Source organism: Octopus sinensis, linkage group LG10 (genome assembly GCF_006345805.1).
Source record: "Octopus sinensis linkage group LG10, ASM634580v1, whole genome shotgun sequence".
In the NCBI taxonomy this organism is placed as follows: Eukaryota; Metazoa; Mollusca; class Cephalopoda; order Octopoda; family Octopodidae; genus Octopus; species Octopus sinensis.
Window position 1 is genome coordinate 36,947,502 of NC_043006.1, and position 14,527 is coordinate 36,962,028.

General features: G+C 38.7%; 1 protein-coding gene across 8 annotated transcripts in view; it reads right to left on the reverse strand.

The window, feature by feature from the left end:
• Positions 1–14,527, reverse strand: part of LOC115216654 (transmembrane protein 198) — a 174,872-nt gene that overhangs the window by 57,403 nt on the left and 102,942 nt on the right. The gene's annotated exons all lie outside the window — the stretch shown is intronic.

A 14,527-nucleotide genomic window follows, 5' to 3' on the forward strand; every position in this document is an offset into this window, starting at 1 on the left:
ATTGGCGGGAAGGAACTAGTTGAGTACATCGACCCCAGTGTTTCACTGGCATTTAATTTATCGACCCCGAAAGGATGAAAGGCAAAGTCGACCTCGGCAGAATTTTAACTCAGAACGTAAAGACGGACAAAAAACATTTTTCCTTTACTACCCACAAGGGGCTAAATACAGAAGGGACAAACAAGGACAGACAAACGGATTAAGTCGATTACATCGATCCCAGTGCGTCACTGGTACTTAATTTATCGACCCCGAAAGGATGAAAGGCAAAGTCGACCTCGGGGGAATTTGAACTCAGAACGCAGCGGCGGACGAAAAAGCATTTCGCCCGGCGTGCTAACGTTTCTGCCAGCTAGCCAATAATAATCACAACAACAACAATAATAATGATTTCAAATTCTGGCACAAGGATAATAATGTCGGGGTGAGGGGGTAAGCCGATTACATCGACCCCAGTGCTCAACCGATACTTATTTTATCAACTCCCGAAAGGATGAAAGGCAAAGTCGACCTCGGCGGAATTTGAACTCAGAACGTCAAGACAAACGAAATGTCACTAAGCACTTTGTCCGGCGTGCTAACGATTCTGCCAGTTCAATAATACTTTCTACTATAAGCACTAAGACTTCAATTTTGGACAGGGGGCTAATCGATTACATCGACTTCTGTACTCGACTGGTACTTATTTTATCGAAGGACAAAATCGACCTCAGCGCTATCTTGAACTCAGAACGTAAAGCCAGAAGAAATGCGGTTAAGCATTTTCTTTCCCGATACTTTAATGATTCTGCCAGCGCGTCGCCGTCTTAATAACAATGGTTTCAAATTTTGGCAAAAGGTCAGCAAGTTTAGCGGGTGGAGCATGTCGATTCCAATGATTGCTCCCAATCCCCCAGTACTTATTTTATCACCCCCGATCCCCCAAAAGTATAAATGGCAGGGTCGACCTTGGCGGAATTTGAACTCAGAATGTATGAAGGCGGAAGAAACGCTACTGAGCATTTTATCCGGCATGCTAACCATTTTGTGATAGACAAAATATCTGAAATGTCATCATGGGTATATTTTAATTCTTTGCGATGTGTATGTGTGTGTGGGGGGGGGGGGGTGCGATGTGACTCCCACAGTTTTCTGTGTCATTTAAAATATATGTTAGTTATTTAGTAAAATGTTTAAATTTGCCTTCTAACATTCAGAACATCCGGTTACAACCAACACAGTACACAAGCAGTATTATGTGCATGCATGCACGCACAAACACAACGAAGATGCTAGTTGATTGCAATTAAAATCTCCTCAAAGAGTTGACACCAATTTACCACTGAAAGAAGCAAAAATGGGAAAAGTCACTTTGGCATTCAAAGTAACCAGCTCAAAACGATCCAACGAAAAAGACTCCCTTTACTGCGTGGTCTTTCGATCTGCTAGAAATATTAGGCAAATCTCTCTCAAATAAGTATACCGTCTTTTAAAAAAATCATATTAGATAATGTAGTCCACGTCCTAAAAGACATGATGGTCATGGCTTGAACGCTTTTGCTCATAAATCTATTCGATCAGGGTTGACCTCGAGTAAATAACAATATTCTCATCAAAGAAACTGAAGGAATGGTCGTTCTGCCACTTAATATTACGAAATTAAACATCACATTCCAAAACTTAGGAGATATATTTTTACAACCTAGTTTATTACGTGACATCAAAATAGGTAGAATTAAATATTTATCCCCAAGTCAAAAATGACCTGGATACGGATTGATGTTTTTTCTCTTTTCTTTTCAGATAATATTTTGCCTGGCTACAATTTTTCTTTTTTTTTTTTCCTTCTTGCACAGAGGAGAGAGACAGACAGATGAGAAATATCAGAAAGTGTAAAAATGAAAGTGGCTCCAAATTTTCAAAAGACTTTCTGGGGCTGTGCTTAACTCAGGTTTCATAGCGAATATGCACAGGAGATAAAATTCCTCTGGATAGGCTGGCCATCAACTAAAAACCAATCTCCGGTAAAACTGAGGGCAGTCTATGTCAGCCAAAAGGAAAATAATAATAATAATGATGATGTACGCAAATTTAAGTAAGCTCATGTGCCATGGAAGTAGGAAGGAGGCAAAAATCCAACGTTCCATGCTTAGCCCTTTACTGGGAGCCTTTAAGAGCTGCAATTTGGCCCCAGTGAGCCAGTGATAAACGGTTAAGAGATAACTATCATTCCAAACATTCCGCTAGGATCTAGTACCTGTTTTTGATAAAGAACTTTGCAGGAAATGTCAAGATTCTTGACTCCCTCCGTCATAATAAACCTTATTTAAATTTTGCGAACTTTACTGCTTGTAAATCAAGGCATCATAAGTTACAGCACGACACATACACGCACGCACGTTTGTTTGTGTGTGTCTTTGTGTTTGTGTGTTAGTCCAAGACTATATCTAATCCATTGTTTCACTTCTAAATGTTAGACGTGTTTCAGAAAGAGGTCAGTTGTAGTCTCTTGAGAGAAACTGATTGTGCAACGTTATCTACTCTGAACCGTACAGCGCATACAGAGCATTTGCATAGCTTACGTGTCCGCACACCAACTAGTTCTTGAACCTGACTGAAGGCCGGTATGGAAAGTGACCAGATGGCAATGACAAGACATAAATTTGGATACCAAGAAATACACGAAAAGTGAATTTAACAGGTGTTGTGTGTTGGCTGAAGTTAAAGCTTCATGTAATGTAAACGCTGTCTTCAAAGCTCAAAAGAGAAAACACAGAAATAAAGGAGACAAAAAAAATCAAACAATGGGTTGGTAACTGCATGAAACCACGTTCGGTGTTAACGTTCTTTTGAGAGGAAACTTCGAAACGGATCTCAGCTGAGGTGGTTTGGAAATGCTATTTGGCCACACAGTAGTAGCATAACTAGGGAAGCAATGGGGATAGTCTGTCCCGGGCAACGTTTTTACGGAGGCGGAGGAAAACTCGAGGGCCACTCGGGATGCACACACACTGGTGCTTGGAAATGCTAGTTGGCGCACTATTCGTCATTTGTCTTCTACCTTAATCATAGCCCACTCCTCAACAACGAGAATTTGTGGAAACTACAACTTCAACCTATTACAGAGACAAGTCAATGATAGAACATCTATAGTAGTAGTTCTCCACTGGGGTCCATATAAGGTTTTATTGTTAAAATTTATGTGAAATAAATTGTTTATACCTCTACAAACACATTTTAATAATTTTTTTATACGGTTCCGAATAAGATTTAATTACGTAAAAAAAAGTTTTTTAAACGTCCACTGATCTATATAGTCGCTTGACCTGTCAGAAATAGCAGGAAAATTCCCTTAAATAACACAAAGACACATTAAACAAAGTATTTGATTATAGGTCTGCTCAATCGGGATTGATCTGAGGATACAAGGAGGCAGAGTGATCAACCCAAATTGTAAGAAACAACAGTCGAATCATATCCATTCGCCTTCAATATACAAAGAACACATTAGATAATACAGTCATTAGCCTGAAAAAGACAGGATGAACATGGATGGAAAACTTCCGATCATTGACTGTTCGGTCATGAATGACCGGTGGCGGGGCTAAACAATATCAAATATATAGTTTGCAAAAACCCATATAGGCACACGAATGAAATCATACATTTGTTCAAAATCTATCTTCAAAGCTGAAGAAAAAAAAAAAAACGCATAAGTCAAACAGTTTTCTGCTAATACTGCTTGCGACACTGTATGTCACTTTAAAAATCATACATTATTTCGATATATGCTGATAGATGAACACACGCTGCTAGACATTTTTCGCCTACTGCTGCTATATTTTTTATATAACACAAAACATCTCTACGAGATACTTTCTCGAGACGAATACTGCAGTTTCCATGCTTTATACAGTCTATCTGCGTTAAGTATGATATACAGAACGATTCTCTCTCTCTCTCTAGAGCACCGCCTTTAGTCGAGCAAATCGACCCCAGGATTATTCTTTATAAGCCTAGTACTTATTCTAGCGGTCTCTTTTGCCGAACTGCTAAGTTACAGGGACGTAAACACACCAGTATCGGTTGTGAAGTGATGCTGGGGGGAAAACACAGACACAAACATATACACACCCATTTGTTTATAAATATATATGACAGGCTTCTTTCAGTGTTTGTCTACCAAATCCACTCACACGGCTTTGGTTGGCCCGATGCTATAGACACTTGCCCAAGGTACTACGCAGTGGGACTGAACCAGGAGCCATATGGTTGATAAGCAAGCGTGTTACCACACAGTCACTCCTGCGCCTGCCTATATATATATATATATATATATAGATAGTATTACATATCCTTTTACCTTAATGCTACACACACACACACGTGTTATATATATATATATATATATATATATATCTCATTGCACTCATGATACATGTATTAATGATTTTTACATTCATTTCTACATATAATGTGTAATTGTAATACGGTTGTATCATGAGCAGAAGTCTGATTGTTCAACAGAATTCCACTCTTTACAAGAGTAAAGAGCAGATTCACCTGTAAAAACAATTGCTTCAGTTACATACTCATGGAAGACACTCTAATTCGTCTGTCGGCCTGTTAGAAATAGCAGCCAAATTTTCTTCAAACTACACCCCACTATCTTGAAAGAGAGAGAACACGTTGAAAAGTGAAAATCCAGATATTGTAAAAGACAAGCTTGGTCAATGGTTTGAAAGCTGTCGGTAAATCTGATCGGTCGGGCATGAATTAGGGCACAAAAAGGAAAAAGAAAGTGCTTCAACTTTATGCAAACATTCAAAATTTGTATGATTTATGGAGAATGAATGGGAGGGAGGGGGAGAGAGAGAGAGAGTGACGTGTGTGTGTGTGTGTGTGTGTGTGTGTGTGTGTGTGATGGACACGCGTGCCTAGACGAAGAAAGGTAAAAGAACTTCACAAAAATAAGTTCAGAAAATGATGTTGCCAACATGCTTTGAAATTCCATCTTTATGTATTCTGATCAGACTGTCTGTCTCTTTCTCTTTGCAATGCATACACATGCACGCCTATGCACACAAACAAGCGCACATACTTGCTCCCATCAACCCCATACACGTGCGAGCGAGCGAGCACACAAGAGCCCCATACGTGCAGAATAAATCTATGCACATAACTAGTTCTGTGCACAATAGGTGTGTGTGTGTGTGTGCAGAGAGAAAAAGAGAGAATGTGTGTGTGTGTGTGTACACAGGTGTATAACACATCACACCAACACCCCTCCTACAGACCCCACAGCTTACAACACCATATACCGTTAAATAAATAAATAAAATTTCACTAATTTTCCCCAAATGTATATAAAAAAAAATAAACCGTCACAAATAGCAAACCCAATTCGGTTAAAACATAAAACCCCTTTTCTACTCTCCCTTAAAAATAAAAATAACCCACTTCAAGTACGACGATGACAATACCAGAAGATTCCCCCACCCACCGTCTACACTTCCATCCTTACCGTCATCTCCTAAAAAAAAAACCCTTAATTTATGAAACATGATTACAGGCCAGGTGAATGTTTTCGATGACATCATTTTGAAATATAAACAGCATAGCCTTGTTAGCATGTGTCTAACCTTAAACTCTGTGTGTGTGTGTGTTCCTGGTGGTGGTGGTGGTGGAGGAGGTCTCTTAGCTTGTACCCCCTCTACATACACACTCCTTAAACCGCCCTCTTCCTCTTTTCTCTCTCTCCCTCACACATACATATATATATATACCTCTATGTTTACCTTTTATTAGAAACATGAGCTCAGCTTGCAACCATTTCGGTGTTGATGCATCAGAAAAGCCAAGAGATGCTGTTATAGATTGAGAGAGAGAGAGAGAGAGGAGCTAATAAAAGACGAGTGAGGCAGGTAAAAAGAAACGGTGATGGGAAGAGGTGGTAGGTAAGAGAAGTGAGGTCAGAGGTGGGTGTAGCGGTAGGGGGGGAACTGAAAGAGTGAGAAAAGGGGAGTGTGATGACGGAGTGACTGTAAGGTAGAGACGGATGGATTGCAGAGAAGGGGAGGAGAAGGAGAAATAAAAAAAATAATATAGGGGGTGAGGGGTGGAGTGGGCAGTAAAGAAAGTAATGAAAGTAGGTGGAAGAAAGAGCAAATGGAGGGGGTGGGGTGAGATGGGACAAAAGATTTTTAAAAAAATGTGATATTAGCAAGCAGAGAGGAGGTGAGGTATGTGTGGGGGAAACCAACGTGACACTTCAAGAGCCTCGATGGGAGACAATACCAGTGGGGACCAGTTGCCCGTATCCCTCCCATCCACCTCATCCAGTTAACTCTAAACCCAGATGTTGGAATGAAGGAAAAAGTATGCTGCTAGCTTTAAGCCTGCCTAATTCCGGAGCTGTTATTGTTGCTGCCAGTTGCTGTTCATATGTGCACATTCTCGTAGTAGCAGAGGGCGGGAAACATTATCAGATTGTGGAATTGGTTAGACGTTGGAGTGAGCATCAGACATAATAATGCCAAGTGGTATCTAGTTATGTCTGGAGTTCAAACCCCACCACAGAGATTGTGATGTTCGGGGGTGGGTGGGGGGGGATCAAACCTTGCATGTCAAAACAAACCCCCATCTGACCATACATTGTTTTCTTGTGACTTCTGTGCTGCCGTTATCCCATTTCCGGAGGCAAAGACTGGCACAAACCAGGAGTCAGTGCCACTACTAGTGTCCTAGGCTGTGATCCTTTGCCCTCCACTGCCCCTGAGACACCAGCTTGTGGCCAGATATGTGGTACAGTAATCCCACGACTATTGTGGGTGTTACGTTCCAAACCCCAACCTGTGACAGGTGGAAATCCACAAAGTAGAAATAGTACTGTATATTTTTAAAATTTATTTTTATAATTCGTATATATATATATATATATATTATATATATATATATATATATATATATTATTATTATTATTATTATAATGCAAAACAACACCAAAGAGGAATCAATGTAAGCATAGATAATAACCCGCAATATGGCAAGGAATTTACTACACACCAACTCAGCCTGTTGCTTTGACTTGTCTTCATAAACCAGGCACAAACCTTTATATGTCCTGAGAGAAGGTGAATATGAGAGAAGAAACCAAAGAATGAGGGTAGAGGAGAGAAAGAAAGGAATGAAGGAAGAAAAGGAAAGAAATACATATTTATTACACTGACACCCTGCTCTCCCCTCCTTTAACCCTTGAGTGTTCAGATTACTCTGCTTTTTCACTCAAATTGTTTTGAATTAATCGTGTATTATCTCCTAGCTTTGAAGTTTCAATATCATCATTTAACATCTGTGTTCCATGCTAGCATGGGTGGGACAGTACCACAAAATTCAGCCAGGCCAAAGGATTTTTACAGCTGGATGCCCTTCCTAACACCAACCACTCAGCAGAGTGGACAATTATTTATTTTTAGAATGACAATGTAGTTTAGGTATGAGAGGCTAGATATGGCTAGTTTGAATATAAAACGTGTAGAGTATTTGGGGGCAGGTATGACCAGTCTAAACATGAAAGGGTTAAAAAGGAGAATAGGGCATCAATTAATCAAGGAGTAAATGTTAAAACTGAGTGCTATGAAACCATTCATTCATCCAATTCTCATTGTATCTTGTGGCACTTGAAGCGACAGCAAAATCATTCCACCTTCTAACACTGAAAGTGTCCTTGACAGCTTGTTCCATTGTTAACCCTCTGCTTTTAAGATCTTTTGCTATTGTTTTCCACCACATCTTTTACCTTGTGGAACTCACTGCGAAGTGATCTTGACAGCTGAGTTCAGTTTATAGCGACAAACTCGACCCAACCGTTTCCACCTCCTTATTAAGTTCTTCATTCTCTATGGAGCATAGGCCATTAACAACTCCTCCCCACTGTTCTCAACTCAGGGCTATCCACTCCCAAGTCTTGCTGGTATTGAATTGTCATTGATGTAAGTTTGCTTTTTCTAGATAAAGGTATTGGCCTTAAGCAAACCCATTTTTACGTTTGGGAAGAGGTTGTCCCTATTAGCCTGGCTCCAATTCTTTGATCTAACCAGTATGAGAGGCCATTCCAGGAGATTGCACTCTGCTGGCATAGATCCCTGAATTACTGAGCAACACAGCCCACCACACTGCAATGAGAACTGGATATTGTGATGGACTGGTCTATCTTGGATGTGTATATTAACATCTTAGATTATACTAAACATGCACACACAGAGAATGTCATCATCATATAATGCCCATTTTCCATTCTGGCATGGGTTGGACAGTTTGATATGGAGCTGGCCAGACTCCAATTGTCTGCTGTGGCAGTGTTTGTATGGCTGGATGCCCTTCCTAACACCCCTATAAATATGTGTGTGTAAGAGAAACATAAATATCACATATAGCAAAGAAAATGAAAGCAAAGCCAACATTGGTACAATTTGAACTCAGAACTTGTGGTCTTTCATTTCAATTAACTGAAATGAAGTTTGACCCTCTTCAGTCTCTGCCAGCCACCACCACCATCCTAATATAATGAAAATATCTAACAAACTATAATTGGTATATACATATATATATATATATATATATATATATAAGTAGTTTAAACTTCTGCAAGTAAGTTTGATGTGCATACATACACACACATAGATAGACATGACTGCATACATAACCCTATAAATCTACACACACACACAACACAAAGAGAAATATTTGGCTAAAACTTATTTGATTATAGACATCACTGTTGACCTGGAAAATCTTTAATTATTGAAATCAGTAATGTAAAGAAAAAGATCGAGAAAGGAAAACAGCATAAGCTGGCAGAGGGCGATGGAGAAGAGAAGACGGAGACAGGGATGAGGGTGGGGGTAGGACAGAGTGAGCATCTGTGTGTCTGTGTGCCTGCATGGATTCATGAATAAATTTATGGAATTGGAGAGAAGGATGGTGGTGGTGGTGGTGACAGTGATGGCAGAGGCAAATTAATCAAAAGTTAACATAATGGAAGGAAAAAAGATGCAAATGTATGCAAAGTCAAACTGTTTTCTTTATTTACTAAAGAAACTTCACATATATACATATACATATATATGTGTGTGTGTGTATATAGATATGTATATGTATATACATACACATGCATTAATATCAATGTACATACATATACAAATATGTATGTATATGTATGATGCACACAAATTTCTTTTCTTCCTATCATTATTCTTATTATCATCATCATCATCATCAACAGCAGCATTATTATATATGCAAAGAAAATATTTTTCACATTATCATCATATTTACCATTATTACTTATGCAAGAAACTGCAGACACACACACACACACTTATTATCATTTACTGCAAATATTGAATTTAATAATACAATCATCATCGTCGTTGTCGTTATTGATTAATCAGAAAACATCAACAATAGTGCCACCAAACTCTCAATAACTTAAAGATCAATAAATTCAAAACAGTGAAATAAGGTAATGTATTTGAAGGTAAAAAAAGGAAACGAACAATCTATAAACCTGTATGCCAACATGTGTGTGTATGTGTATGCCTATGTACAAGTGTCCCCGTCCCCTCAAACTGATATTCAATGCATCCAACTCAACTCCCGTCTCTATCATCCGTCACGTAGTGTTCACATTGTAGCGCATTTACCAGCCCATATTTCCTGTTTGTTTAGCCCAGTGGTTCTCAACCGAGGTCGGTTCACATGATCCTTGGAAGTCCACACAAGATTTTGTTGCCAAAGTTTATGTACAATGAATTAATTATACTTCAAAATAAAAATAAAGCATCTGTCTTGAGCTCTATTGACTCGAAAGGGCTGGTTTCCCAGTTTTTGTGACACACACACACACATATATTTATCCCTTTGATTAGATGCCGACCCATTGTAGGATTACTCACTTTTGCCAGCTGAGTGGACAGGGCTAACGTGAAATGAAGTTTTTTGCTCAAGAACACAACGCATTGCTTGGTCCAGGGATTGAAACTGCAATCTTACAATCATGAGTCCAACACCCTAACCACAGCACAACACGCCTCCACTGGGTACACATCTGCAACACACAAAATATTTTAACCAATTTTTTATACCATGCCAAATAATATTTAATTATAAAAATATAACGGGGTGTCTTAAACTATGAATGGCTATGGGGGTCCAGTTGAGTAAAATACAAAATAAAGGGGTCCATAGGCAAGAAAATGTCTAAGAACCACAGTTTTACCCCATTCCCTCTTTCATAGTCACTATGTACCTCAACCTCACATCTATTTCTCTCTCTCTCTCTTCAGATGGGCAAGCTATGCATTCACCTCTCTTAGCAAGACACCTGCTCCTGTCCCCTCTATTATACTTTCATATCCCTTGATACTCTACACCACTCAGTGAAGGAGTCTTGTTTTGTAAGTTACTTGGTGACCTCACTTGTGTTAGTGCCACATAAAAAGCACTTAGTGCATTCTGTTAAGCAGTTGGCATTAGGAGGACCATCCAGCCTCAGTAACTGTGCCAAAGCAGACATTAGAGGTCAGCATGGGCCTCTAGCTCATCAGTTCATACCGAATCATCCAAACTATGTCAGTATGGAAAACAGACATTAAACAATTTTATATATATATATATATATATATATATATATATATCATCATTATCATCTATATATATATATATATATATATATATATATACATATCATCATCATCATTATCATCTATATATATATATACATATAGTAAATCTAAAAAAGAACAAACACAAAAAAACAACAATACGAGGATGTGGTACATGTAATGTATTAGCAGATGCTCAAGAGAGGAAAGAAAGATGGTTTAATGTTTTGAGCAGATGCTCTTCTTCGGAAATAGAGGAAAGTCCTATAGAAGGGAAGATGGAGGAAAAAATATCGCCAACGATTCACATGTGGTTACATATCTATATTAAATATAATATGTGACAATTAATCGGTTGCCATGATAAAACTACATAATATCGAGGTCTCTTTCATTCTTTTGTTGTCTTACCATTACTATTAATATATATAATTATATTAAGGGAGAAAGTTGAACCATGACTTTCCTCCTCCATGCTGAATCAATGTCTAAACATTACATTATCTTCAGACATTCATTCAGCATGGAAGAGAAAAGTCAGATTTTGATTCTCTCTCTTAATATAATTATTAATTTGATATATAAATTGCTTATAAATTTTTATTTCATGCTGACTATTTGACAATAATCACCAACGTGATTTTTATCCTTATTTTATGTAAATATGAGTGTGTGTGTGTGTGTGTGTGTGTGTGTGTGTATATATACACACACACGTGTGTATATGGCCTTGTGCAGAGGACAAAGGTGAACACGAAGTGCACTTAGCTTAAAGAGTTTTGAAGAGCTCATTCAGGTGTGTGTGTGTGTGTGTGTGTTTGGTGTGTGTGGTGAGAAATAATTTATGGAAGAGGCATGGTTTACAACATGTCAAATGAGTAACCCAGAGATCAGTACAATCCAAAAGACCTAAGCACTGCTTGCCTTCTCGAGGAGTGGTAAATTTGCTACACTAATTAACCTCCTCTTGCATAATTAAAGAAAAACAAACAAAAACCTATACATACACACAGCACATACTGAAGCAACTAGGAAACCTCTAAGTGGTTAGAAATAACTGGCTAGAAATAACAGCAGAATCTCTGTCCCATACCACCTAAAAAGGGGAAGGATACATTAAATAATAATGTTCTAGATATAGCATAACTGAAAAAAAAAAAGGAGAGTTAGTCATGCCCAGATTGCCTTTGATCATGTGTTTGATCTGGGGTTAAGCTACAACATCAACTATAGCTGAATTGAACCAATATGGAAGCCTATACATGATTGCTTGCCCTGCTAGAATATCAGCTACATCTTCCTCAAATTGCATCTTACACTTTAAGCCAAGGGCGTTAAATCATGTAGTCCCATGTAATCCTCAAAAGACAGGATGGTCATAGCACAAATGTCTTTAATCATAGATCTACTGACTATTAATTTTTCTAGGACCAGAGAAAATACACGTCAACAACTTCTCTCCGTACACTTATTCACCTGAATGTGATGAACATACAACAGAAAGCTGCTTATTGACTTTAGTTCCATATGCAAGACTTTTGAAATTTTAAGATAAATGTTGAAGTTGGAATGTTGAATTTCTGACTCACAGGCAATTAAATCCATCAGGTTAGGTAACTATCACGTCAGCAGAATACTATAAAGATGTGTACTGAGTCGCATACTGGCACTCCGTCAGTTTCGATTACATGGATTCCAGGTGATTTGATCAACAGAACAGCCTTCTCATGAAATTAATGTGCAAGTGGTTGAGCACTCCACAGACATGTGTACCCCTAATGTAGTTCCCACGCTTGAATGATGCTTTTTACATGCCAGCCAGGCAGCACTGGCATCGACCATACTCGAAAGGTGCTTTTTATATGCCACTTGCAGAGATGCCAGCCAGGCAGCACTGGCATTGACCATGCTCCAATGACTTATCATTTAATATATCTACATTTCCATGCTCACATATTTGGATGGAGATTTTGTTGAGGCAGATTTTCTAGTCAGATGCCCTTCCTGTCACCAACTCACACCTACTTTCAAACATGGTCAGACATGTTTCCTTAAGGCCAGACATGTTCTCAAAGAAGATCAGAAATGAATGATACTGCTTGCATGACAGTGACACTCGCTTACAACTATCACATGATATCAAAGCCTTGTGAGTGGATTCAGTAGATGGAAACCGAAAGTGGCCCATCGTATAGGTAAGTACGTATGTAGATACGTACGTACATATGTATATATATTTATGTGTGTTTGTCACCCCACACTGTCACTGGTGTTTCCATGTCCCTGTAACTCAGCGGTTTGGTAAAAGAGACCGCTGAAGTAAGTAACAGGCTTACAAAGAATAAGTCCTGGGGGCGATTTCTTCAACTAAAACCCGTCAAGGCAGTGCTCCAGCATGGCAACAGTCAAATGACTGAAACAAGTAAAAGAATAAAACATTATTTACATTTGATGGATATTAGTCCTCATCTTGTTTGTTGTTAACACATTTCGGCTGATATACCCTCCAGCCTTCATCAGGTGTCTTAGGGGAAATTTCGAACCTGGGTTCTCATTCCTAAGATATTTTTCGATGTTGTTGTTGTTGTTATTATTATTATTATTATTATTATTATTATTATTATTATTATTCAGGTCATTGCCTGGAATTGAACTTGGAATCTTGGGGTTAGTTTGATTCCAGGCAGTGACCTGAATAACAACAACAACAACATCGGAAAATACCTTAGGAGCGAGAACCCAGGTTCGAAATTTCCCCAAGACACATGATGAAAGATGGAGGGTATATCAGCCGAAATGTTGTGTTAACAACAAATAAGATGAGGACAAATATCCGTCAAATGTAAATAATGTACATAATTCCTCATCTCTTAAATATAGAACTGTATTAAAAGAATAAAGACTAAAAGAATAGCAGCTAAAATACAACAAGAGCTCTACTCTATTGCTCAACCAATTCTATCAGTCCACACCCATCAGCCTTGAATGAACTGATAATGTAGTAGTAATAAGATTATGATGAATCACATACAGATGTCCAAAGACATGGAATAGCATCATTAAAAGCAGAGATAGGGGCAGCAGCTGTGAGGTAGCTGCTGTGTAGCAGCTCAATAGAACAGATTTGTTTGCAAATATTATCATCCTCGTCCAATGCAGGAGTAGTCATCTGTTGAGAGCAATTGTTGGCACCACTCTTTTATCCTTTAGCTTTCACTTGTTTTAGTTATTGATTTGCAACCATGCTGCAGCACCACCTTGAAAGGTTTTAAACAAATCGAGTGCAATACTTCAGTTTTTCTAAGCCTGGCACTTATTCTATTGGTCTCTTTTGCCGAACGACTAAGTTACGGGGACATAAACAAACCAACACTGGTTGCCAAGCTGCAGTGGAGTGGCAACAAATACACGCACAAAGATATCTCATCACTAAATAAACATTCCTCATTATAAATATCAAGTGGATCATTACTTTGTATTTCAAACCTTTTAATGTAATTACTCTTTGCTCCTTTGCTGGTTTCAGTCATTAGACTACAGCCATGCTGGAGCACTGCCTTTAGTCAAACTAATCAATCCCAGGACTTATTCTTTGTAAGCCTAGTACTTATTCTATTGGTCTCTTTTGCTGAACCACTAAGTTACGGGGATGTAAATATACCAACATCAGTTGTCAAGTGATGGTGGAGGGGACAAACACAGACACACAAATACATTCATACACACACACACACACACGTGTGTGTGTGTGAGACGGGCTTTCAGTTTTCAGCTACCAAATCCACTCATGAAGCTTTTGTCAGCCCAAGGCTATAGTAAAAGACACTTGCCCAAGGTGCCACACACTGGGACTGAACCTGGAACCATGTGGCTGAGAAGCAAGC